The sequence below is a fragment of the Desmodus rotundus genome, chromosome 12 (assembly GCF_022682495.2).
Source record: "Desmodus rotundus isolate HL8 chromosome 12, HLdesRot8A.1, whole genome shotgun sequence".
Taxonomy (NCBI): domain Eukaryota; kingdom Metazoa; phylum Chordata; class Mammalia; order Chiroptera; family Phyllostomidae; genus Desmodus; species Desmodus rotundus.
This window is the reverse complement of record NC_071398.1, coordinates 7,259,310-7,287,212: the sequence shown is the minus strand read 5'-3', so window position 1 is coordinate 7,287,212 and position 27,903 is coordinate 7,259,310. Positions and strand designations below refer to the sequence as shown.

Sequence of the window (27,903 nt, the reverse complement as noted above, 5' to 3'; positions counted from 1 at the left end):
TGCGTACGGCCGTTCTGACGGGCATCCACGTCTCGGTCTTGATCTCGGGGAAAGCATTTAGTCCTTCACCATGAAGTACATGCAATATTTCCTGTAGGGTTTTTTTTTTCACAGATGCCCTTTATCAGGTTGAATTTTGTCAAATGCTTTGTCAACTAATATGATCCTGTGTTTTTCCCTTTAAAGTTTTAATGTGGTAATGACATTGATTGATTTTCTAATATTGAACCTGCCTTTTTATTTCTATGGTAACTCTCACATGATTGTGTGTTTTATTCTTTTTTTATATATTGCTGGATTTGGTTGCTGTTATTTTGTTGAGAAATTTGGTTTCTGTGTTGATGAAGGATTGATGAGTTCTGTAGTTTTTTGTTACCATCTTTGTATACATTTTTGGTATCAGGATAATGCTGATATCAAATGAATGAGTGGAGATATGCTTCCTATATTTTAATTTTCTGGAAGAGATTATGTAGAATTAGTGTTATTTCTTTTTAAATATTTTGTAAAATATGGCAGTGGAACCACTGGGTCTAGGAATTTCATTTTTGGAAGATTATTAACTACAGATTCAATTTTAAAAATGTTTGTAGGACTATTTAGGTTATCTGTTTCATTTTGAGTGAGTTTTGGTTGTGGTTTTTTGGGAATCAGTTGTTAAATTTATATTAATATGTTTTTAATATTTATTATTCTTTTCACAGCTGCAGGATCTGTCGTGATATCCCCTCTTTCATTCCCGATATTACTAATTCATGTCTTCTTTTTTTGTCAGTCTTTCTAGACACATTTCAATTTCATCATTTAAGGAAAAAAGATAATGGAAAATATTAATTTTCTGTTTTCAATTTCCTGGATTCTGTATTACCTCTACTGTTGTTTTCTTCTTTTGAGTTGCTTTGGTTTTATTTTGATCTTCTTCTTCTAGTTTCTTGTGTTGGAAGTTCAGACTACTGATTTGAGACCCCCCTGCTTTGCTAGAGTAAGCATTTACTACTATATATTTCTCTCTAAGCATGGCTTTAAATGCATCCCTCAGATGTTGATACACTGTATCTTCATTCAATTCAAATATTTCCTAATTTTCCTTGACACTTTTTTTGACTTACGTATTATTTAGAAGTGTGTTGTTTAACATGCTAGTGTTGGAGATTTTCTTTCTCTTTGTGATTTTTAGTATAATTCCATTACAGTTTGAGAACGTATTTTGTGTTATCTCAATTATTTCAAATTTGTTACAGTTTGTCTTATGACCCAGGATGTGGTCTGTCTTGCTAAGTATTTAATGTGTACTTGAAGAGAATGCATATGTTGCTTTTCTTTGGGGACAACAAAGAATCTGTAAAGGTCAATAGTATCTAATTTGTTGACAGTGTTCAGTTCATCTGGACCTGAGAGTCAGGAGTCCCCCTCCCTGGTGCTACCCAGATCGAGAGAGCATTCCTGCAGCTCACTGCTCGTGCGAATGGCCACAGCAAGCGTCCAGGCCCTGGTGTGTTCAGATCCAGGAATGCCAGAGGGAAGAAGGTAATTTCAACTGGTTCACAGGTACTTCGGATTCTGGTCTTTTTCTCCTTCCGCTTGTTATGACTCACTTCATAGAGTGCTTAGCATGCTCCATGCACTCCGTCCAGTTCTAAAGTTGCCTTTGCTTGGGGGAACTACCCCCTTACACTTTCAGTTCACTAGCGGAGAATGGGGTGGCCTTCATTCCCAGTTTGTGTATTCTACCCTGAGGCTACAGTGATTGGTTTAGGAATGGGCCTGTGACTCAAATTATGCAATGGGAGTCATTTCTGAAACTTCTGTGGTAACCAATGGAAACCAGAATTCCTTTCCGCTAGAGTTATCGACTAGGATAGAGTCTTTCCAAGCTTGGGAAGGGTTTGCCTGAGTGTGAAAGGGTCTATTGAGGAAAGTGGGCTGGAGAGGGAGAGAGACAAACGCCCAATGAGTTTGCTCAAGCACCTCAATCCAGCCATTCCTGAAACTAGCCGGAATCCCTGGCATTCTAGACTTTTCAGGTGCATGAGAAAAAAAAGTCACTTTCTCTGCGTTAACCATCATTAGCTGGTGTTTCTGCTACTTACTCCTGAAAGAATCTTAATACATATCTTAGTTTCCTTTCAAACCTCTTAATTCCTCAGTTAAGATTCTAGGGACCCATTGTCCCCTTAAGCCCTGGGGTAGAACACCTTTCCTTGAGACAGCCAATGCCGATCTCATAACTGTCCAAACAGAAACGGTTGTCCTTAGAGAATCTCGGCATGAAAACTGGCTGGAGAAGCCCAGAGCCCGAGAGTATGCAAGTCTGCATCTGTTGGCAAGATGAATGTGGAAGGTAGGCTGTGGGCCAGGGTTTATTTTTAATAATCATAAGCCCATCTTACTTTTGAAATGTGCTGCAGCTTCCTGTGACAAAAAAGAAAGGATGTTTCATCCCTCTTTTCCCTCACCCCACGGAATCTCAATTTCTGGGAATTCGGAGATGACATAGTGAATTAACCCCGGAGCTCAATATTCAGGAAGGAAAAAAATGACTGAGGGTGGGAAAAAGACAGACTTTCTGAAGATGGGAAAGGAACACTATCTGTTTCTCTGTAGTGTTCTGTTATATTTGCTAAGATTCATCAGGCTCTCAGACTATGAGGAAGGTAACATTTTTGCAGGTCAGTGAGGCATACGCCTAGCTTGGTGGTCAGGATTGTGGAGCCTTAGAACCAGAGAGACCATGAGCTTATAGCCAAGATTTTCCTGATGGAGAGGAGGGCCCCTGAGGGAAAGGGCCATGCTCAAGGTCACATGGAGAATGAGCAGCAGAATAAGAATTATGCTACAGCATAGGTTTCTGTGTCTGTGTTCCAAAGCCTCCCCTTCTCGGCCCCCACGACGCAGACCGCATTTACAGCTTTCGCTCGTTTCCAGAAGTGCTCCTTTGAGGGGGCGGGGTTCCACTGTACGGATACATCAGCGTGGCTTGGCCACCTTCCACCTGTCCTATCACTGATCCATCTGCCAGTCCCCGTGGGGGTGTGTGTAGCACAGTCGAGTCTGACCAGGCAAAGTCCGAGGTGCAGAAAGTGCAACCAGAAGTGTGTGCCTTGCTTTGGCCAGTGGAATGTGAGTGGAAGTGACATGCGTCACTTCATGACGGGGGCCTTCAAGTAAGCCTGTGTCATCTGCCAGGGGCTTATTGAGCACCTGTTCTGTGCCATGCTCTGTCTTGGGAAGGCCCTGGGGATACACACTGCAGGAGCTCCCAGCCCAGTAAGGGGGCAGATATGGAAGCAGTTGCCACACTGGGTGCTCAGGATGGGCCGATGCTATGTCCCACGCAGGACGGATCAGCACAGGGAATGGTCCTCTGTGTGTGGGGGGGTGGGGAGGATGGGCAGTGGTTAGGGGTTATAGAAGTCTTTACTAAAAAACACGGACCCTGGGCTCGATCTTGAAGAACACGCCAGGTTCTCCAGGTGGGCAAGGCACATTGGGAATTTCAGCGAGGGGACCGCCCTCTCCACTCTCTTCTCTTTGGCATTAAACTTACTCTGCCCTTCTTGATATCACCCACATATCTGCCAGGCTTCATACAGCCCATTTGCTACCGTACTTAACCTCTTCGTGCCTCAGTTTCCTCATCCGTCAAGTGAGTGTAATAACAATGTTCCCTCATTAGCGTTGTTCTGAGGGCTAAGTTGTTTAATTTATGTGAATAGGCATGAAGAATATGAGAGAATGTCTAATGCATGGTAAACACGCAGTGAGTGGTAAAGAAGTACCACACTTTATATGTAATGCATGCCCAAAAAACATTTCCTTTATGAAGGTGCTCCTTAACTTCAACTAACTCCCCCTTTGAAGTAAAAGTTTCCTTCTGGCTATGGAGAGCCTCTAGGAGCCTCAGGCCTTCTCTCAAAGGGCACTGCTCCCTTGCATTAGCCAATTTGCTGGCCTGTTTGGTGCCACTCAGTGATCAGCTGGGACTGAAGGAGCTCCTACTACTCAGAGTCTAAGAGACATAAAGGAAGATATCTCAGGCCTGGCTGTAAGGCTCGGGGACCAGCTGGAGAAACACGAGAAACGCTTGGATACAGCAGTAAAGAGACACCATAGGACAACCCCATGTCCAGCCTTTAGGCACTTTCACGTGAGGCCATCGTCACTGCCAGCAAGGTGGGCTTAGGAGAACGAGCTGACTTGGCAGAGAGATCCCGGCGGGTTCTCACATGGGTTCTCCAGCAAGCACTCCAGACAAACACGCTGGGAAGGGAAGATGTTGGCCTGTGGGGCCACAAAGATGGCAAAGCGAACGCCAGGTCTCTCCTTTCTCCTTCTCTGCATTAATCCTTCTAGGCATGGAAGGTAGATTTTTAAATATCACAGGAAGTCAGAAATAACAGGGCAGTTTCTGGGGGTCCTGGGAAGACCAGGGATGGCAGAGGCCTCAAGGAGGTTTGAAGTGCCGCGTCAAAGAACGCTGAGCGAAGTCAGGAGGAGGGGCCTGGGAGCAACTGTGAAGGACCCATCTGCTTATTGGAATTTTGGCCGCAAAGGCAGTTTCAGCTTTTCCGTGTCATCTCTCTGAGTCAATGTTTTTTTATGTTGATTCCTGTTTATTAACTTCTATTCCTGATAACTTCGTGATGGGAGCATTGGCAGGCACACTTGTCTCATATTTCACATGGTCCCAGGAGGACTAGGTGGAATGTGCATGGAGGGAGGATATAGAAAAAAATAGGCATTAGTCAGTGGAACTGAGTCCCAGGAGAGCTCATGGAAAGATGCGCCGACAAAGCAGTTACACACAGACGTCCGTCTACCCAGACAGAGCCTGAGATGACCTGACTTTAAAGAAGAAGGTGTAGAATTCAGAGCTGGGAGGGAGTGAGCCGAAGGACTCCTGGGAAGGGGCAGTTCTTGACTGGGCCGTGACAGACGGCTGGACTTTGGTGTATGGGAGGGATGACATTTCAGGATGGAGACATAATTCCTGAAGCACAATGGTAGTAAGTAAATACTCACAGAGAACCACTGTGGGCCAAGCACTGTGCTTGTCACTTTCTGCGTGAAAAGTGGAACACATTTCTGAGTCCGGCCCGTGGATCAATATTATACCAATATATGATTGACAAATATTTACTGAGCACCTACCATGGGCAAGCGTTTTTCCCATCCTATATGTTGACACATTTCTCATATTTGTTTATTTAATCAACAAATATTTACTAAATGTCTATAAATACTAGGGATGCTCAGCGAACAAAATAATGACCCATGTCCCTCTTAAAGTTTACCTTTTAGTGAGGGGAGGCAGAGCAATAAACAATAGATATAACAACGGTAATTTTAAAATTAAAATTACGTGGTATGTTAGAAGGTGACAAATGCTGTAGAGAATAGAATGTTGAGTACAGTTAGGGAGTATGCTGGGAGAGTATAGGGCTAGGCTGCAATTTTAAATAGGATAGTCAAGGAGTCCTCACTGTGAAGGTAAAGTTTGAGCAAAGAATTGAGAGAGAGGTGAAGGAGTGAGCCGTGCCGATATCTGGCAGAGAACAGACCAAGAGGGGCCTAGCAAGTGCAAAGGGCCTGAGGTGAGGACACATCAGGTACATCTGAGGAACAGCAAGGAGGCTGGCGTGGCTGCCTAAGGGCGAGTGAGGGGGAGAGGAGAGGAGGTGAGGCCAAGGGTAAAGAAGGGGGTGGCAGAGGGTGTGGGGCTTTGTAGGCCATTGTGAAGACGTTGGCTTGGTGCTGAGACGGGAGTCCTAGTGGAGCCTGGAGCAGAACGATGGGATTGGGTTTGCAGGTTAACAGCCTCATTCCGGCTGCTGTGGCTGAGGTGAGAGCTGGTGGTGGCTGGGACCAGCGTGGTCATAGCGGAGGTGATAGAAGTGGTCAGATTCTGGGTATATGTCTGTGACTATGTTACATATAAAATAAATATATATAAGGATACATTATATATTACCTATTGTTATCTACTGGGTTGGCCAAAAGGTCCATTTATTTTTTTTCCATGAAATAAAAGGCACATTTTCCATTTTCACCAATAACTTTATTGATTTGGATATTTTGAGTACGTTGGCTATCTCCCCCTATTGGCTTCTAGTGGGTAGAGGCCAGGGGTGCTGCTAAGCATCTTCCAGTGCATATGATAGCCCCACGGCAAAGAATTATTTGGCCAAAGTGTCAATAGTACTGAGAAACCTCGCAAACCACTTTTGGCACATTCGATCTGTCACAGCAACTTCTCCACACACTGCACAAGTCTTTTTTTGCATTTCAGTTTCATTTTTACCTTTCTTGAAGTAATAAAGCATAATACACTGAAAATGTTGCTTATTTTCTTCAATCTTCAATATTAAAATGGCTACACAAAAATTCACCATTTTTGATAAGTTTAAAAAAATACACGCTGATATGACAGCTGTCACAATACATCTAACAAAATCATTGCTAATGAAGTTAAAGACAAGTAAGCACTACTACAGCCATCATACAGAAAAAACTAAATTAAATTTTTGGCCAACCCAGTATATAAACAGCTTCATTGAGATATAATTTGCATACCATGTAATTCACCCATTTAAAGTGTACAATTCAAGAGAGATGCCAGGGTGTTTGAACCGGGCAACCAACACCATGGAATGGCCACCTGCCACGATGGAGGAAGAGAGCAGGCGTGTGCGAGGGGAAGGGAAACAGTCTGGTTTGGGATATGTTAAATCTACACCCAACTGCCAATGCCAGAAACCTGGCAATTATCCCAGACTCTTCCCATTCCCTTACCATCCCCCCAAACCCTACATCTGATCCACCCAGTACTCAGATCACTTCTGTCTCCGAAATATGTCTTAAATAAGCTCATTTCAGGGGCAGGCTAAGAGCTCACTATTCCATGTCCTCCCCTGCGTTTCCCATCATCCTTTGCAGTCTGATGGGAGTCATGCGACTGGTTCTGGCCAATGAAGCCGCTGTGCTCTTGGGGCTGACAAGGGTGGGTGCCGGGACCACGATTGGGTTGGACTGAACTGGGTGAGGAAAGTGAGGCACTTGCATGGGTGCAAAATTTCAGTAAGGGCCAAAAATCAGTAATTACAGTAAATAATATTTTAATGCAATACTTAAAACATTTTGAGGTAATGCAAAAAAATTTTGATAGAAATCTAACCCTGCACCTGCATGACCTGGCCTCATCCACCTCACCCCAATCTCCACCCTGCTGGAGGCTGTGTTTATGTTCATTTTGATATCTTACTCATCATAGACATTTTGGCATTAATTTCAATTTTTAAAAATATTGCATCAAACTATTACTTATGTTGATTGCTGAGTACTTTTGGCTCCTCCATAACTTTTGTGCCTCATCCTCCTTACCCTAGTCCCTGCCCTGGTTTTGAGGTGATGGGCAGGCTTGTGGGGAGTGGAGGCCTGGGGGCCAGTGTGGGTGGGGGAGGGGGGGTGCTGCATGTGAGAGACACGGTCAGGTTGTATGAATGCGGGTGGGAGGAGATGTGCAGGCAGGCCTGCTGCTCGCCCCCCCTTGGTATATTCTGAGGACGGGGCAAGAAGGGGTGCTGTCAGCAGCCCCTCTGCATCGTGTGCCTGCCAACCAGGCTTGGGAGCCAAGCGCCCACTTTCCTCAGCGAGGCTGCTGGGGAACCATCTTCCCAGGAAGTGGGAAGTACCTTATGGTTGGACTAGGCCTTGCCTTGGGGCTGATCTGAGGTGGTCCCCTGAAGCAGATGGACCCCTATCTGCTCCCTTCCAGTGACCCCTCTGACCCGCTCTCTGCAATTACAGCCCACGTGATTGCTGGACCTGCCTGTGTCACTGAAGTCTCATATTGTGCCCAGACCTTGGACATAACCTGCCTCTGAGATCCTGCAGGCTGTGACTGGGAAGCAGACCCTGGGCGTCCATTAGGGCCTTGAGCACATGCTAGAAGGCCGTTCCATGATGCAAGGTCAGAGTCAAGTGTGCTTCTGGGTCTCAAGGACATGGCAGGATTCAGTACTGTCAGATCAGGGGCACGTTGTTTCAGGCTCTGAGTAGAATAAGAGGGGCAGAGGGGACAAGGGAAGGGCACTGGCCCGGAAGTCAGCAGACCCAGGTTCTAGTCCTGGATGCTGGGCTACCTACTTTGCCTCTCCGAGCCTCAGTTTCCCTGTGTGTCATGTCAGGAAATTAGGCTGAAGGGTCCCTGGTATTTCTGATACCTGAGTATATACTAGGTATTGGGTATTGTGGGGGTGGGGCACTCAAGAGGAGAAGAATCAGTGGTTCTGTTTCTGAGGCAGAATCATTAAGCTGGTGTATCAGCTATTGTCACAACGATGCTGTGTGACAAATCAGACCCCACTCAGTCTCAGTGCCTTAACACAGCAGTCATTTATCCGCGTACTTACAGGTCTGCGGCCGGCTGCCACTCGGCTGGGCTCGGCTGGCCAGGGCGGGCCCCCAGGGGTAGGTTCACACAACAGCATGTGCGCTCTGCTCCACGGTCACCACAGCACAAGACAGCCAGCCCAAGTGGGACAGCAAGTGTCTGGCCACTTCTCCTCTTCTAACACCTACTCCAGGTCAGGAGTAGGGGGAGTTTACTCCACCCACCATGAAAGTGTGGCGAAGGTGTGGCTATATAATACTGTTGCTACAGGAGAGAGAAGAATCGGGGCCAATGGTTCAGTCTACCTCAGCTGGGGAAGACAAGAGTAACCCAGGGGATGTGAAAAGGTGCCACATGTCAGGGTGTGGCCAGTCCACCTCTACCTGCTCCTTAATTGAGTCTCAAATCTGCCCCAAGGCACTGGCATCACTAGCCAACTCAGGCTGCAAGAGCACCCAGGCCAGGTATGCAGTGACGGGGTATCTGGAGTTTTCCCCGTCAGCAAGAGTGCTGGGAGGGGCTCGGTGGCTTCCATTAAGCAGCTCTGTTTTTTTCCAAACCTGATGTCCACTCACTAGCCTGAGTGTCAACTTTTGGAGACCGTCCCACCATGCTTCATTCCTCTGGCAGCCTTTGTATCACTGTGCAGAGCCTGGGCAGAAAGCAACGTGAAGTGCAAAGCTGAGCCATCGTAACAGACGAGGTCCTTATCGCTCATCGGAGCCCCTTGATACAGCTGTGCCTGAACTAGAACTTCTCAGGGACATGAATCAGTGCCTGAACCAGAACTTCTCAGGGACATGAATCAATCAATTCCTTTTTTGTCTTAAACCAATATTTGAATTGGGTTTTCTGTCACCAGGGCAGGAGTGGTCTGTGCTTAATACAAGAGCTCACCTACCCAGCAGGGCTCCACGTGGGAAAGAGGGCGGCAGGTACTTCCCAGCCTCAGTGTGGTATGGAGCCTGCTGCTCAAAGTGTGGTTGGTGTGGGGGCTCGTTAGAGATGCAGAATCTTGGGCCTCTCCACAGATCAGCAAAATCCAAATCTCCATTTTGATACATTTTAACTAGAGCCCCAGGTCATTCTACGCACATTAAAATTTGAAAGGCATTTGTGTTGAGCAGGACAAGCCCCTCTACCTCTCTTGGCACTTTCTTTGGGACTAGGTACAGTTTAGCAGTTGACTAGAGCTGGGGACCAGGGTTTTCACATCGTGGTTTTGCTACTTATGAGTCCAGGGGCAAAGGACAGATAAATATCTCTGTATCTCAGTTTTGTCTTCTGGAGAATGGGGATAGTGCAGGTCGCTTCCTCTCAGGCCTTTGAAAGGACCCATGTATTTAACTCATGGGAAGTGCCTGGCACACTCTGGGGAAGAGGAAGAGCTCACAGTGTGCCAGCGGTGAGTACTGGCGCAACTCTGCAGTGTGGCGGCTTAACGTTCGCCCCACCTAACAACTTCTGATAGGTTGAACCACACAGCAGATGGGAAGTGTTCTTAGAGTGTGTAAATTGATGAAAAAATAGTGATTTTTCTAAATCTTCTAAGAAAATCATCCATAGGGGTTGTTTCATTTGTATGTAGTTAGTAGTTGTTCAGTTTTGACCTGTACCTTTGGGCAAGGGTAGGAGCCAGGTAAAGAGGAGAGGTCACCGGGAGCAGGCCATGCTCTGAGCTAAGAGTCCAAGGGCACAAGGGCTGTGCCTTCTAAGTAGGAAAGAAGCAGAGCACTGGACGGGCTGTTCTGCTGAAGACAGACCCCAGGGAGGCCTGGTGGTGGGTGATGACTGGGTGTTACCCACCGGGCCCCTGAGATAAAACTAATCATAGTGGCACTGGCTTGTCTGCGGCCCTTGGCACTGTTTCTCTGACAGCGTGGCTTCTGTGTCGCACAAACCTTGGAAGAGCTCCAAGTGGCCTTGATGCCTGACACAGCTCAGCCCTACTGCAAGGGACACAGGGTGTGGTTGCCTAGAAGCTGGTGAAGGCCACGGAGGAGGGGAGGCCTGCTGCCTGGGAGTAACTCGGGAGGCCTGGTGCATGGACTGGGGCCTTCTGTCACTGATTCTGCGTGTGGCTCAGAGCTGGGCTGCTTAGCTGAGGGAGGAGAAGGGTAGGAAGGGGTTCTGGCAGGGCACGGCCAAGGCTCCCGAATGAAATCTGCCACGTGGTCTTGGAGAGGACGCATGGACCCTCTGTTCAAAGGGATCCTGGGTGTCCTTGGCTGCACGCGGGGGACCTCCTCCCCACCCCGGGAGAGATACCGCCCTTGGCTTTTGAGATCTGCAGTGGTTGGGAAGTGGGAAGGCATAAAAGTTTGCGAAGTACTGTTAATGTTCACAATCAATCTCTGAGGTAGCTGTGGTTTACGAATGAAGCTGAGATTGAGAGGTTGAGAAGCCCCCAGCTCCAGCTTCAGGCAGGAGGGGGTGTTACAATGTGATAAAGAGAACAGACCAGAAGTCAGGCAGGAGCAGGTTCCCATCCCCCTCTTACGACTGTCTCTTCCTTTGCCAACTCTCTGAGATCATGAGCAAATCACTTCACCCCGTTGTATGTTCATTCAGAAAGTAGGGATAAGTACACACCTTTTGCAGGACTGATGCTAAAATTATCCATAGACAGGGTAGTAGACGGGACATAGCGAGGAGGTAAAGGTGGCTATTACCCCATTCAGAATGCAGCGGCGTGGCGGGACTAACACACGGACAGGGTGGGGAATTCAGAAAAGGCCTCTCTGAGGAGGTGACACTTCGACTGCGACAAGGGTAGACATACATGTTTAGGAATCACTAACGTATCACAGTATTTATAGCCGTGGAACTAGATTATATTATTTAAGTAGAACAGTAGCCAGAGAAGAGCAGATGCCCGAGGAGTTGAGTCTTGGGCCTTTCCAGCATTCAGCACTGGGCAGAGGGAGACTCAGCAGAGCAGGTGGACACGAGGTGGCTAAGGTGGAGAGAGGGAAAGCTGTAAGTAGGGTGTGGTGCTGGGGGTCAAGAGAAGGTCAAGTGTCAGGAAGGAGGGAGGGCTTCCTGCTGCTGGGAGGTGATCAAGGTAGAGACAGAGAAGCACCCGTTGGCTTTGACCACGTGCAGCTGGTTGGACCTGTACAAGAGCAGTCTGAGTGGAGTGGAAGCCAGCTGGAGAAGGCTGAGGAGAGTGGGGGGGGCGGTTTGTCCACCTGACGGTGTAGCGTGAGGCGTGCCCAAAGAAATAGGGACGTGCCCTCTCACTTACAGTATAATGGTGTGTGTATGCTTTCCTGCGAGATTCGTGGCCTTGGGAGATGGCAAGCTGGAGAAGAAGACAGAGGATGGGCGGAATGAACCATGACTTTCGGGACCTGGGTGCAGCTGGAGAAAGTTTGGTGGCAGAGCCAGGGAACTCAACAAGAGAGGTTCATTAGTTCAGGTAGTTTCTTTGTGTGGTCTGAGCTAGAAATCTGTCTTTCAGTCATTCAACAAACACTTGCTGTGTGTAAGGCTCTGCCAGGCGAGGGTGATCTGTCATGAGGTCAGACATAACCCCAAAGGGAGTGGATTTGAGGTCTAGGGGAAGACAGATGTTTAAACATTACAGGACCTTGAAATGAGTCAAGTGTAACACTGGTATGTCCTGTGCTATGAGAAAGTGAGGGAAGGGAGGCCTGAGCTTGTCTGGGGGGTGGGGTAGGGTCTGGCAAATGAAGACTTCTTGGAGGAGGTGGCCTGAGGCAGAGGCCTAAAGACTGAGTGGCTGGCACTGTGTTGGAAAGATTATTCCAGGGCCTTTCTCTACCCTCCCCTCCAGCCCCACCTGCTCTCCCTCCTTTCCCAGTTCCTCCTCCTTCTCCTCTCCCTTCTCCCCTTCTCCTACTCTCTCTCCTCCACCCTTGGCCCACGATGAAAGGCCTTTTGTGGCCGCCCTTCCAGCTGATGAATTATGCATGCCTTTCAGTGGTGTGCCTGGCATCCAATTAGGGCTGTGGCCAGGTTGATAACATAGATTAAAATGTAATTCATTGAGGTTGACATTTAAGCCCCAGTGTGAATGGCAGGGAAGAGAAGCAACGCTCTTCTAGACCTTGTGTGTGGGCCTCCCTCTCAGCTACCTGCACCTGTTTGAGTGATGCCGGCCAGCAGGCTGGGCCTTCTGTTGCACTGGGGTGGGATGGGGGTGTGGGGTGGGGGGCGGGGGCTGGGGAAAGGCCAAGGAAGGCTTTGGCCAGAGCAGCTTTATTTTTTTTAATTTGAGAGTAATTTGAGGTTTACACAGGAGTTCTGACAATAGTACAGAGAGTTCCCATACGCCCTTCACTGAGCTTTCCCGAATGTGAACATCTTACGTAACCACGGTACAATGGTCAAAACTGAGAAATTAGCATGGGTACAATACCATTAACTAAACCACTGATGCTTTCCGGGTTTCATTCAGTTTCCCACTAACGTCCTTCTTCTGTTCCAGGATCCAATCCAGGATCTCACACTGCAAAGCAGGCTTTTGAGATCCCGCCTCTGCAGAGGCAGCCACCCCTCCCCGCACCCTAGGCCAGTGGCTCTCAATCTTCTGAGAATTAGGCAGGTTTTTGTTTATTTGTTTGTTTAAAAGGCACATCCTTCCCTAGACGCTCTACTTCTGTGAGTCTTGTGGAGAACCCCGGCATCCTTAAGTCTAACAAGCACCCTGGGCAGCAGAGGCTTGCGACCCTGACCAGCACTGCAAGCAAAGTTGGGCTGGTTCCTATTTCCTTTGGCAAGTCACTTGTCAGCTTACAGAGTTCCTTCATCCCCTGGCTTGGCCTTAAGACAGAGCAGGGCTACCCCTCCATCACCCATTAACCAGACCCTGGCAGAGAGGAGGGCTGTGCTAACAAGCTGGCCAGGGCGAAGCCCCAGAGAAGCCCTGCCTGGAGAGGAGACAGAAAGCATTCACCTGCCAGTCTCAGATGGACACACTTTCTCATTTAACCCACAAAATGACCCCTATGAGTAAATGCTGTTTTTCCCGTTTGAGAGATGAGGACACTGAACAAGAGTGATGTTAAGAGTAGGCTTGCCAGATTTAGCAAATAAAAATACAGGAGGCACAGCTAAATTCGAACCTCAGATAATACTGGGGACATACTTATATTTAAAAAATGTGTGTTCCTCTGAAATTGAAATTTAACTGGGACTCCTGTATTTTATCTTGCAACCCTAATTAAGTGACATCCTTTGGTTGTAGAACTGGTAAATAGGCCTCGACCTGGATTTGGTTCCAGTGTCTCTGGCATGGGGTACCTGTGCTTCCCTGCTCAATGCCCGCCTCATCTGCTGGACCACAAGAGGTGGGGACCATGTGTATTTGTCCCCCGCTGTATCTCCAGCATTGGCACAATATGGCAGCAGGTGTTTAATAAATATTTGTTGAATAAACGAATGGCTAAATGCACGCACAAATGGATTCACTTATACCAAAGAAGCCCGCAAATGACAGTGACTCACTGGAAAGGCTAAGCTGGTGAGGTGTCCTCTGACAGACTGGCCAATAGAGATGCAGGAGGAGTCAGGGGGCAGGAGGCCTCGTGCCCACACCGGGGAGCCCCAGCCCCTGCACGCTGAACGAGGACAAAGAGCCAGCTCTTCCCATCACCTCTCAGGGTCTCTGCTTTCCCAACTGGGAAGTGGGGTTGTGTCCTTTCTAGCTCTAGGCCTCTGCGATTGTATGATTTTTCTTTCTAACCTCACCTTCCCGAGCAGGTTAAAAAATACAGCCAAATTAAAGGGATTGCTGTCGACTACGAGCTATTTACTCCCAAGCTCGGTATTTCTCCTCTCGCCTTTTCTTCCTCTCTCACCCTCCTCCTCCACGACGATTCTCTAAGCACCCTCGTGGAGTCTGGCCTTGTATTCCTTTCCTTAAACGCTCCTTCCAGCCTGTCAGATGAAATCAGAAGCCCAGAGAGACCCGGCCCAGCACAGTTCCTCACAGACAAGGAAAGACGTTGGGAGAGCATTGTGTCTTTTAAAATAGACCTGTTGTCGTCGGAAGGTATTTTTAGCTGTGGGAGAGATTGGCATGCTCTCAGTGCCACCATCTGCCAGAGGCAGTTGCTAGGCAACTGACACTGACGACAGCAAGGGGATGACTTCATGGAGGATCTGGGGACCCTGGTGGCCCTATCTCGCTCCACTGTCTAATTCTTGCATGCCAACAGCCAGGCCCAAGGGAATAAACTCTCCCCTCCTTCTGGGAGAAGCCAGAGCTGCTTCAAGGCCTGGGAGCTGAGCACAGAGGATGCTGTATAGGCAGCAAGGGACCCTGAGCCATCACTGCCACCTTGATTGATAGACTTTCTATTTAGAAACTTCAGATGCTACTGTTTAGATGCTACTTTAAGGCTGTGGGCTCAGTGACTCCACAGTTTGCACATCCTTCTCAGCAGCCCCACAGGCGCTGGTCTGAGTCAGAGATGGTGCTGCATAGCGGCATTTAGCCCAAAGAAGGCTTCCTGGGTGAAGCCCTGGCTGGTGGCCAGGACCCCTGGCTTCTGGCCTGGTTCTGCCTTCAGCTCTCTGGGTGATTTGGGGTGAGTTCCTGACCATCTCTGACTTCCAATTTTGTCACCTTCAAAGTTAGGATAGTTGATCAGGTAAAATGCATTTATAGGGCTAAAAAGCAGAATAACCATGGAGTAAAATGATCCATGAGTCAGACCAGGGTCAGATCCTGACTTTGCCCCTTGCTGCCCATTTGTGACTTCAGGTAAGACACTGAGTTTCTCTGGGCCTCAGTTTCTCTCTTGTACATGACAGCAGTAAAACCCTCATCGTGTTGTAGGGATTCAACAAGACAGCACATGGAAGGTACACAACAGAGCATCTGTATTTTGGAGCCCAGTAAATGGGTAGGTGTTGTTCCATTTCTGTAGCAGAGACGTTAAAGCCTTCACCGCAATCATTTCTCCTCGTCCAGGTTGACGGACTGTAAGCTAGGCACCTTTGCAGCCTCCCTTGCAGCTATATTCTCACTGAGGGTCCTTGTTCTATGAGCCAGGGCATGGATATGCCCAGGACACCACTTGGCAGAGCAAAGTGACATGCTGGGGGCTGAAAAGGGGGTGGCAAAGCAACAAGATGGAAGGAACCTGGATTCACATACTGAGAATCGTGTGTGGTTTGGCTGGGAGGGCTCAGGACATTGGCAGGTGAGTGGGGAGAGACATAAAGAAACCAAGGGGAGAGACAGCAGCCAGTAAGGGCCAGCCACCATGGTTGATGACCAGGGCATAATTCATGGGGGGCTCCTGGAAATTGTGTAAAACACAACCTTCAGAGACAGTCAAGGGTGAGGGAACTGGGCCGCATTTATCCTCACCCCATCAGTCCCTGGGAGGCATCAGCTCCCAGGCACTTCCAGTTTTTCCTGTGGTATGGGCACAGTGAACACCAGCCGCCTGAGGGCAGCCCTCTGCCAAAGAGGCAGATGCTGGCTGTCAGATGCCAGGCTGGTAGGCATGGGCATGGTGAGGGCACCCAAGGGGTGTGAACCCAGCACCAGCAGCAGTAGCTGTGGTTCTTAGGAAGAGAAATTAACTTTTGTGCTCTTCAAGCCACTCTGTATTGAGGCGTCTTTGCAGCTTAACTTTTATTTCCTAACTAACTTAATTTCCAAATGCTACGCATGTGGGAAGTTTTGGTTTTATGTAATCTTTCCAAGCTCCTGGACTCCACGTGATATTCATGGAGGTTACATCACGGTTGGGGGAACGAGGTTAATGCTAAGGGGCAGAAGTGTCTCCACGGAGCATCACATGGTATTTCTGGGGCTCACGCAGTAAGTGGCAACAGCCCCGAGAGAAGGGCCGATGAATGTGGACCAGCAAAATCAGAGAAGTCTTCCTGGAGGAGGTAGACTCAACTGAGCCTGATCTGTTGGAGAGGACTTAGAGGGATGAGGCGGAGAACATCCTCATGGAGCCACGGGGCAGCTCCTCTGCAGGTGTGGGATAAGCAGGTGCCTGGCTGGTGTCGCTGCAGTGTGGTCTCAAGCTGGTGGAGGCCGGAGTTGGCTGCATTATGCATATAGAGGACTGTGCTGCAGGATGCCTCTCAGCTGGGGGTGACTTGGTGGAGGGGGCCTAGCCACAGGGCACATCACCATTGTTTCCTGTGTTCTGAAGTGGGGAAGCTAGTGGTAGATGCCCCTCATCATACACCTGGTGCCACTGATGTCCCGGTGGCATGTCAGGGCTCACTGAAGCCGTGGCCTGCCTGCAGTGAGGGCACAGAGGTGAGTGCCCTGTAGCACACTGGGGCTGGATGACCAGCGCACGCGGGGCACTCACGAGGACAGTGTGAGCAGTCATCTCAGCATACAATGAGCACTCAGACTGTCTTGGAAGGCAGAGCTGGGGGTCCCGTAGAGACCATCTGGCCTAGCCCCCTCATTTTGAGTGTGGTGGCACTGCACCCAGAGGAGGAAGGAACTTCTAAGACCAACAGCGGAATCGGAATCCAGATTTCCTGACTTCCCAGGCTTGGGGGAGGGGTGCAACTAACACAGAGAGAGGTGGGGCTGCAGGCCTCCAATCTGCCTCCAGCTACCTCTGGGTCGTTCACTCCACCCATAGGCCCCTTTTCTTATCCCTGGAACCTCAGAACTAGGACACAGCTCAAGAGATGACCAGATCAGCCTCTCTGTCTCGTGTCTACCCTCAGTCACAGCAGCTGGCTTGAGATTGCCTTTCCCTGTCCTCCACCACTTTTATGTGTTCTGTCACAGTGATCTGTCAGTTCTCCACTACGTCTAACTGCAGTCACTCCTGCTTTACTTTTGGTTTCATTTATTTTAACCTGTAGGCACAGGCTGATTTTGCTGATGACTCTGAGGAGTGGGTTGAAGTTGGAATACCTACTTTGCCTCATTCTCTGTCCTATTTCTGTGGGAAAGGGTGGTGGTGGGAAGACTCTAGCCCTTCACCCCTAGCTCCCATGGATTGAGGACAAGAGGAAAAGAACGGAGCAGTACACTGGGCTCCCTGGGGCCCAGTCCTCCCCAAGGCTCTGGAGGGAAGAGCAGAGGGCAGCGTCTCTCAGCGACCAGTGTGCTCTACTGCCCTGACCCAAACTCAGGAGAATGACAATCATCTTTTGCTGGCTTGTCGAAAATTCCATCACCTCTCTTCACTCCTCATACCTATGAATGTGGAGCATTTTTCTAGATTCTCTTCGTATTTTATTCTCTTTGGGAAAACATGAGCAGCTTTCTTTGCTCTGTTTGGAAAATTTGTGTCTGGACTGGAAAGAAAGAAAGAGAAGGGGATCCCAAGGGAGAAGGGGAGTCCCCGCACAGCTGGTGCTGAGTGCCTGTGCCCAGTGCTGGTGAGGAAGTAGAGACAGGCCTCTGTGGGGCCCCTGTCTATGTGGAGAGTCAGACCCCCAGGTCAAGGTGCTTATGGACAATATAAGACATAGATGGACCCAACTGTGGGGTCAAGGGCCCCCCCTGAATATACAGGGAGCAAGAAGGGAAAGATCAGTGTGGACTCGAGTAGCAGCACTCCGGAATAAGGCATCTCCATCCAGGGGCTGACCAATAGGATTTGGGCAGAATGAGAAAAGAAGCAGGACCAGGGGAGACAGTGGAGAAAGCAGGGGTCCTGCGCTGTGAAGGAGTAGGGACGAAGCTGGAGAGGTGGGCTAATTTTGGAGGTGGGTGGATGGGGGGTGGGGCAGTGGGCAAATTGGCAAAGCACCAGGCAGGGCAGGGGGAGGAAAGGCCAGTTATCCAATACCAACTCCAGTCCGGAGGCCAGTTGGCCAGTACCAGACCTCTGAAGGCCTGGGAAGGCTTGTGGACAGTGAAGTATCCGTGTCCGCTTTCCAAAAGCTGTTTGGGATATGGGGCGAGTGGGAGTGGAGGGACCCAGGGAGTGGGGCAGCTGGGCAGTTTCTTGCAGAGCATGATGTGTCTCAGGTCCTACATCAACCGAATGAAAAGAAGCTCGCTTTTATTGTGTGGTAAACATGTAATAACATTTAATCTTTACGGCAACCTTATGGTTAGAAACCATTATTCTCTCTCATAAAAGAGGCAACTGAGGCACAGAGAAATACCCAGGTCTGTCAGCCAGCGTGTGGCAGGACACTGGATGTGACAGATAGTGAACTTCTTGCACGCCGAGCCCACTCGTGCCTCACAGCCTTTCCCCAGGCTGAGCCCCCTGCCTGAACTGCCTCCCCAGTTCCCAGCTTCTTGTCCACCTGACGGACCCAGCTGAGAGGCCTCGCTTAAAAGTCAGCTCTCCTGGAAAGTCTTTGCTAGCTCCCCAGCACACCTCAGTTACGGTGTCGCATTAGGCTGCTGAGGTTTTTGTTCATTTGCCTGTTATTTCCCTCAAAGCAAGAAACCAGTCTTATTTTTTCATTGTTGCATTTTTAAGTATACATGTAATTGATCTGTAAAGAAACTGCATTTTTATTCAGCTTCATGCCTTTACCTCTCCCTTTCCACCAAGGCCTGGTGCGAAGCAGGGATTCGGTAAGTATTTATTGAGTGGAGACATCCTTCTGCCCCCACTCAGCTCCTTTCCCGACCACCCCGTTCCCGACTCTGCCGTGTGTGAGAATCCAGATGTTTTGCACAGCTGCAGCTCAGTGGGGCCCGTTTTGGCTGGAATTCAAGGAGTAATTACAGAAAAATAAGTGTTATTACAACCCGCACCAATCAGTGCCCCTCTCCTCAAGTGCTCTTTCCCAGAGACAAGGCCGATCTCAGTCAGATGTCGTCTTGCTAAGCCCGAGCTTCTTGCTGGTGCCCAGGGAGTGACACTCGGAGGGACCCCAGCACTGACCATCTGGAACGGTCTGGGGACGGCACTGCCTATGCAGTTGGAGACTGCAGGCCCCTCGAGGCGGATGGGCCTGACTTCAGCTCCCATCTGTTACTGTCTTCCCCTGTGGACTTGGACAAGGGGTCTGACTTCCCTGAGTTTCAGGGTTCTCGTGGGTAATATGGAGTCGCTGATGTGTCCCGGGAGTGTTGTTGCAATGATTAAATGAGATAGCATGCGTAACGCATCCGAAGATTTCCCAGGCAGTTAATAAATAAAAACGTCCCTTTCCTCCCACTTCCTGATTGACTATTGAGTTCTCTCTTCTCTATGGTGGGAATGGCTTTGGAGTCACGAGGGCTCTGGGTCAGCAGCTGGACGTTAAGTCCAAACCCTATTCACATTCCAGACCTTCTTGCAGAGCACAGAGGACCCCACCTGGAGAAGCTTTCCTGGAGAAATTGAGGCTTGATCTAGGCATAGAAGAAAGAATTGCATTTAATATCAGATTTATAGATCTTTTGTGGGGTGCTGGGGTATCCTAGAGAAAAGGAAAACGGAATTAGAAGATCCCAACCGTGAAACTCCCCTCTCTTTACAACACCATCTTGGGAACAACACATGATTTGACTGCAAAGGGAGTTGCCTATGTGACAGAGGCCTGGAGGCTGGGCCCAGGGGCACCGTGAATGGCCAGGGCGGGACTTTCCTGCTGTGGGAAGAAGAACTTGTCCTGGGCCACTGGATCATTTCTCAGCCTGTTTGGAAAGAAAGTTCACAAAACTTGAGAGTCGAGTGGGCAGGGGCCTCTATTTGCATGGATGGTGTTGGGTGTGATAGAATTTGGCTTCTTTTTGCCAGTCTGTTCAATTTGGTTTAATAAAACATCCCGATACCCGAACTGAGTCCAGAGTTGAGGATCCAGGGAGAGGACAAGACAAGTTGCCAGTCTTGTGACTCTCACTGTCATCTAAAGTAGTGGATGGGAAGGTATAAACCGGAAACATGGGTGCTGACTTCTGCCCAGGAGCAAAGGGAGGCCTGGCCTGAGACTCAGTGAGGGATCAGTTGCTATTATGCTGGGCCAGGTGAGTGTTTTCACTTCAAGAGTCAAGAAACAGTGCCCTGTAGTGGTTCAGGGTAATCAGACAGACCTGGGTCCAACCCAGCTCTCTCACTTGCTAGCTGTGTTGCTGTGGGCAAGTCACTGAATTTTCTGAGCCTCCATTTCTTTTTCTGAATAATGGAATATATATATACTCACTATGACATAGACTTTTTCAACTTCTCCATATTTTTGCCTGTTACCTTGTTATTTCCCCCCCTTACTTTTCTGGCAGGTTGTGCTTTGTATATTTTGAAGCTATGTTATTGGGCACTTATAAGTTATTGGGGGGATTGCAATAACTTTCTGATGGATTTTTTCTCATCACATAGTGTTCTTTCTTATCCCTGTGCATGTTTTTCAACTTAAGTTCCATTGTCTGATTTCAATATGAGGAAACGTATTTCTCTACCCTTTTATTTTCAACCCTTTTCTTATTTTAATTTACGTATATGTTTTGCAAATTGCATTTAGCTAGATTTAAGTTCAATCTGATAACCTCCAGCTTTCTTTTAGTTGAAGGTACTTGACATTTGTAGATTTAAGATGTATAACACGTTAATTTGATACAGTTTACATTGTAATATTATTGTCCTTATAGCAATATTTAGCACCTCTATCACATTGCATAATTACCCTTTTTTGTGGTGAATTGGGATAATTAAGTTTTAGTCTCTTAGCAAGATAGATGATTGGAGTACAAGGTCGTTGCCTATATTCACTATGTTGTGCATTCAATCTTTATGGCTTATTCACCACCCATTGCAGGTTGGTGCCTTAAACAACATCAGTCTTGTTGCTCTACCCACCCACTTCTGGTAACCAGCATTTCACTCTCTGTTTTCTGTGAATTTGACTTTTTAGATTTCACGTCTAAGTGGTATCATATAGTACTCGTCTTTCCCTGTTGGGCTTCCTTCACTCAGCACAAGGTCAATGTTTGCTCAAGGTCAATGTGTGTTGTTGCAAAGGACAAGATGCTCTTCCTTCTCATGGCTGAAATACATATATATATGTATGTATATGTATATATATAATCTCATATCTTTTAACATCTTCCAACTTTTAGTAAGTGATTTTGAGCCATTTACATTTATCGTGATTGCCATTATATTTGGTTTTATTTCTACAACCTCATCTTGTATGTCGTACTTTACATGCTTTCCCTTTTTATTGCCTTATGTTTGATTGTTAATGTTTTGTTTGTTCTTTTCTTTTTCCTTCCTCTGCTAGTATAATTTCTCCAATTTGTTGTGTTTATTGGCTACCTTTCCATGACACTGTGTGCGAGTTCACATTTTTTGGTAAAGGTTTTTGTATTCTTTTCTCTCGCTCTGTGCTCATCACTCTGTGTGTGTGTGTGCGCACACGTGTGTTGCTTTCATTCAGCTCTCTTGGCTCCCATTTTAGATCCAGGCTTCATAATGGGGTGTGTGTGGGGTCTCATTTCATGTGGATATGGCAGACTAAGTGATTGAGCCAGCAAATCACTTGGACAAGTCCTGGTTGCCAGGGTTTCCCATGCCTGTCCAGCCCCATCTCAGGATGGGCCACAGACCTAGGCAGAAGCGCAGCTTTCCTGAGCCCCGATGCAGGTCTGGGAGCCTGGAAACCTTGCATGAGGAGTCATCACTCCTCTTGGGCTTCAGGAGTTGAACTTGCTGCTTGTTGCAGATTTGGGAGCACAGTAGGTTTTCAGCTTTTCTGCATATCTTTAAAATAGGTCCTGGTCTAGAGCTCCGTGTCCAAAGAGGTCTTAGTTCAGACAGAAGACTAGATAGCAGTAAAATGGCCCTCCTCTAAGCTGACCTTTTGTCAGAATTGCAAAAAAGGCAGTCTTTGTTGCCTTGTCTTCTTCTTTCATCTCTCCTCCCCCATAGTCCCCTCTCCTCCCAGTACTTCCACATTGACTTGGAGTCTTCTTGTCTGAGAAACTCATCCTCCTCATCTGAAGACCTTGAGATTGACCCCTTACCCTCCTCTAAGGCACTTAGTTGTTGTAAAGAAGAAATCACCAATGGCATTTCAGGCAACAGGAGGAGATGGGAATTCAGGTGATGCCCTTCACGTTTTCCTATAAACCAAGGGGTATAAGGTTGTATCTCTCAGGGACCACACTTTGTGTCCTCTGAGTCCCCTCCAGACCTCACTGGGCCCAGGACTCTGACAGCTGTGGATGATGCCCCTCATAAACCTATTCCATTGTGAGTATTTTGGGGGAAAGGTTTGATGAGACAGTGATTTCACAGACTGTTGGTCAGGACTGGAGGAAGAAGGAGCCAACGCAATGCCATCTTTCATGCATCATTGTGTCTTCGTGGGGCAGGCCCTCCGGAGGGCAGTCCTGGGGTTGGTGAAGTGCCATCACTTCCCATCTGAAGGCGGAGGGTAGCCCTGCTGGGCGCTTGGCCTAACTGGACAGAGGGCAGCACGTCAGAAAATTTCTACTGCCCAGCCTATGCCCAGCCACTTGACCATAGCCTCGCAAAGGGTCCAGCCACCATGAGACAGGGGATGTTCACATGTCTCGTTCCCTGCCACTGGCTGCCCTAGCCTGCCAGGTGGTGAAATTCCTGTTTCATTCTACATGGAGCAGAGGATGACTTGGAAAATCTTTGGTGGCTTCTGGCAGGTGAAAGATCAAAGCCGGGCTCAGCAATCAAAGGCACAATCAAAAGGGCTGAGATCAAAGGGAAGTGGCTTCGTTTGAGAGTGAACTCCCTGCTCCCCATCACCGTCCTCACCAAGGCTCCTCTCTTCCTCTGTTGAAAGGAAGGCAGACGAGGAATTCAGGCTGCATCTGGCAGCTGAAGCCGTGTGCTAAAAGACAGACAATCCCAGAACAGCAGCCATGCAATTGTAAGACTTGAAATTAAAATAAAATCCATTGGTTTATAAGAGGAAAAGAGGGTCAGCACTAGTGGGGTCAGAAAAACCATTTTCAAGAGACCTTGGGTTGGCCTAAATCCTGCATGTGAAATGGGAGGTGGAAGCGTTCGCCATGGAAACCAGCAGAGGGAAGCTGAGGGAATTCAGGTCCTGGCAGGTGATTGCAGGCCTCCAGTGCTGTGGGCGGGTGCAGGGCACACCAGGGCGGGTAACTGAGGCCTCCATCAGTAGGAAATGTGGAGAAGCCAGAGCTGAGGCTCAGATGCATTTTGTAAGAGGAAAGCTTCCGTTCTGAGGATGGGGAATCTGCTTCCTAAACCATATGGTCAGCAGCTTGTGGATTTTGTTTCTGTAGGGGTTTGACTTTATAGTAAACCTTCAAACAAACAAACAAGTGAAAAAAACTTTGACTAGTTTGCTGATAAGGTATTTGCTCACTGGCTTTTTTTTCCCCTCCCTGTGTGGGAAATGAAAGAGGTCAGAAGCTCTTCCCCTGACTCAGGCAAGCCCCCTCCACTTCTTTGTGCCTCAATTTCTCCAACATTCAATGAGAAAAGTGTTTAAATAAAACTTGGGCAAGGCATGGGGTGGATGGGGTTTAAGTGCCCTAATACTAAAATGAATATATGCAGGTTAAGTTCAAGGTAGCATGTAGTCTGCCTTGTAGCACCCTGGCTTCTGGCTGCAGAGGGAGGGTAAGCTTGACTCTTGCTCTTCACCCCGAACCTGCCTCACTTGGCGTGCGTCTTGCCCCCTTGGGCAGTCTGCAAGGTTCTTCCCCATGCTGTCAAGCAGAACTCTGCTGTAGGGTGTGTGTCCTTGGCCCTTCGAAGTGACCGTGGCATCACAGTTTCATTTTTCCCTGGAGGCCAAGTTCCCCTGGACTCCTGGAGGCCCCTGTCCAGCTTTATCATAGGATGACACCGGGCTCATTCTTTTGCAGTGAAAAGCTTCTTGTGCATCTGAGGCAGAGCTATTGTTCCTCGAGAGGAACGCCTTGTCATTCTCTGCACGCTTCTCTTAGGCCCTTTCTCTCTGGAGCAACGTGAGTGGGTATTCATCCCGCCGAGTTCCCAGCAGCTGGACTCACTTTGCATGGCTGTTTGGGGATAAGGTTCTTTTGTTCCTCTTTTCTTCCTTTTTAAGCAAACAGATTTTCTTCTGAGTTCTGGATGAATGTCAGCCCAAGTTTTGGGTGGGAAGCAGCCCTCTCTGAAACAACTTCTGGGGTCAGGCATCAAAACAGCAAATTGGGAAGAAGCCATCTCCCATGGCGGGAGAACTGAGCTGCCGTGGGCTCAGGCTTTTGTGTTGATGGGAAGGGTGGATAGGGGTTCAGGGGCCCGTGCTTAGGTCTGGATCCAGCGCACTTGCTGTGTGACCCCAGGAAATTCCCCTGTCCTCTCTGGAACAGATTCTTTCCATCTGTGCAGTGAGAAGTCTGGATCTGATTAATAGTTTGCAAGGCGTGAGAACACTTTGGAGCTCTCTCTTAAATTGAAATCTATAGAAACCCAATGTAGATCAGGTGAAATTGCTGTTTTTGTAAGTCAAACACGTCAAATATAGGCTCTGCCGTAGGGTTTAGCCCAAGGTCTCTCAGCCTCAGCACATTGACCATGCAGGTGGCAGAGTGCTTGGGTTCTCACCGAGGACCTGGGGAGTGGTCCCTGGAAGTTAGATGCTCTCAGCAAGGGCCTCAGGCAAGCAGAGCACTTAGCAATCCCCTGGAGACACAAGGTGCAGAAGAGCAGAGAGCTCTTTGCACACGAATCGGGGAGCAGGTCTGTCTTGTCCAGGCCTCCAGGTACAGCCTGGGGAGGTGGGGTCTGGTCTAGGGATGTGGAAGTGCTCTTGGGGCCTTCATTGCAATAACTTGGCAGAGGCTTTTCCTATTCTTTACCTTCCTTCTGAGAGGGGTTGAAGCACCCTTCCTCTCTGGATGTGGCCCTGCAGCTTCCTTGGAGTTAGATGTCATGGTTTGAAGCTCAGCGTGGGAGGTTAGGAAAGAAAGCACTCTCAAAGTTGTGGAGTGGACCAGACTAGGGGCTGGGAGCCGTTCATCTAACAGCTCTAAGTGTAAGGGTGAAAAATCAGTGGGTATCTTCTGGGTTGCCTTAGCTAATCATCTGCTTTCTTTGTACCCCATACCCGTCCAAATCTCAGTTGGAGAACTTAGCACATTCTGTCTTCTATTAGTTATCTGCATTTACATGGTGACTCCCTCCTCAGAGTCCAAGCTCTCTAAGGCAAAATTATACTTCATTTTTCTCCCACCTAGGAAGGGTGCAGTGAGACTCCCACCAAGACTCACCAAGTCTTGAACATATTTTGTAGTTACTCAGCAGAGTCCATGGGAGGTCCCAACACTCCCCAAGGAATATTCTTGGCTCCTTGGTGGTAAATTAGTTGTCCATGTATGTGTGGGTTTACTGCTGGACTCTCAGTTCTGTTCCATTGATTTGTATGTCTGCTTTTCTGTTGATAACATACACTGTTGTTTGCTATAGGACATTGGATTGTAAAGAGTATAGTAGAGGCATCAACAAAACATGCAGGAGGAAAGGAGAGAGTGATTCTAGCATTTGAGAATAAGGAGTTCTGCATGGAGGAGATGCTGTCTCCATGGGATCTTGAAAGATAAGTAGGATTTCACCAGGTGAAGAAGTCAAGGCAAAACATTTTAGGAGAGGAAAAGGCAATTAACAAAGACTGGATCCAGGGATGGGTGCCGTGATAGGTGTAGTTATGGGGGTGCAGTGATGAATGTAGTTATGGGAGAACAGTGATGGGGTGCAGTGATGGGGTTGTAGTTATGGGGGTACAGTGATGAGATGCAGTGATAGATGTAGTTATGGGAGTGCAATGATGGGGTGTAGTGATGGGGTACAGTGATGGGTTGTAGTGATGGGGTGCAGTGATGGGGTTATAGTGACAGGGTACAGTGATGGGGTTATAGTGATGGGGTACAGTGATGGGGTTGTGATGGGGTGCAGTGATGGGGTTGTAGTGATGGGGTTGTGATGGGGTGCAGTGATGGGGTTGTAGTGATGGGGTTGTGATGGGGTACAGTGATGGGGTTATAGTGATGGGGTGTAGTGATGGGGTGTAGTGATAGGGTTGTAGTGATGGGGTTGTAGTGATGGGGTGCAGTGATGGGGTTGTAGTGATGGGGTTGTAGTGATGGGGTGCAGTGATGGGGTTGTAGTGATGGGGTTGTAGTGATGGGGTGCAGTGATAGGTGTAGTTATGGGAGAACAGTGATGGGGGTGTGATGGGGTGCAGTGATACAACCACCGGGAATGACAGGATGGAGCTAGAGGGGAAAATATTTGAACATCCTGTCAGTGCATTTGGTTCAACGTGAATGTGAGTTGAATTTGAAGAAAGGCTATGGGAGGGAACTCAAAGGGTGCAGCTCTATGCCCATGTGGGGTGTGAGGGGCATTGCCCAGTGGCCTGATTCCATCTCCAGAGCGTCCGCTCTTTGTTTTGTCCACCTGCAGGCTGGTGTCTGTGCTGAGGTCCCTGTCATTGCTCTGATGCCTTCAGGGTTCCTTCAGTCTCCCTTTGATCCCCACTGCCTGCCAGCAGGGGTAGATTAGCATCTGTTTTAAGCCAGGCCTTGGACCGAGGTCCTCTCTCATTCTAGTTTCTCCCTGAAGGCAACGTGGGAGAACAGAGAGGCCCCATCAAAGGTCCATGTCTCTCAGGGGCCCTCCAGGCCACTGGTCTGTGCTAGTGATGGGTACATCAAGATCCTAGAGGTGATGTCAAAACACTGTCCTCATTGCAGTAGGTATGTAATGATTGCTTTGAACATGAACAGTTGTTTTCAAGGTCAATATAAAGAAAAACCTCAAGTGTATTGATGGTCAAGTTAGTAGTGGGAATGGGACAAATTGTGAGGCTAGAAGGCCCACGACTGAGCCTGGGGAAATGCCAGAGTGCACGGAAGATGCTGCGATGGACACATAGGTGGAAGAGAAGGCCCTCTCACGGAGGAAGGCCGTCGTGTACCCAACTGACTAGGGAACAGGAGGGGCTGGAAAAGCAACGCGTTAAGGGGTTCAGGAGAATGTTGGAAAGATTCTCAGAAGTGGCAAGTGAATTGGGCTTAAGAGGATAAAAAGCTGGAGAAACAAGCATCTAAAGTGTGTGTGTGGCAGGGGGAGATGTGACAATAAGATAGTACATGTGGAGGCACTTTAATAACTTGAGTGAGCTGCCGGAGAGGTGATTAATACTATTTCTGATTGGATGGGGGGACAGGGTTGTAGGGCAGGGAGTGTCTTTTTGGTGGCAACTTGGGAGGGCTAGGACAGGAAGATAGTCTAAGAAGTCTCCAAGTTGGCGACAAAATGGACATTGAAGCCCCTGGTGCATGGGGCCAGCAGAGATGTCATTTGGAACTGGCAAAGTCGGCGCCTTTTCGCTGCCACTCACTTGTCCTGTAGCAACGTTCTCCCTCATCTCGGGAATCTCTCTGCCTCTCTGTCCTACTCAGGTCTGGACCCTCATTCATACTTGGGTCTCTGGAACGTTTGATCCTAAAATACCAGCACAACCCTCATCAAAAGATGGGGAGACTGAGGGCCAGAGGAAAGGAAAGATTTGTTCAAGGACACCCTTGATTCTGAGGAAGAATCAGGATGGAACTCAGATCTCTGTGAAGGGCCTCAAGGCCATGGGCAAGAGCATAGCACTGCTCAGGG

General features: G+C 48.5%; 1 protein-coding gene across 2 annotated transcripts in view; it reads left to right on the top strand.

Moving 5' to 3' along the window:
- The first annotated feature begins 1,415 nt into the window (after positions 1 to 1,415).
- CES5A (carboxylesterase 5A) overlaps positions 1,416 to 27,903 on the top strand; it is a 48,238-nt gene continuing 21,750 nt past the window's right edge. For both annotated transcript variants that reach the window (XM_071220131.1, XM_071220130.1), the window contains exon 1: positions 1,416 to 1,527. The gene's annotated coding sequence lies outside the window, so the exon portion shown is untranslated. The remainder of the gene's footprint in view (positions 1,528 to 27,903) is intronic.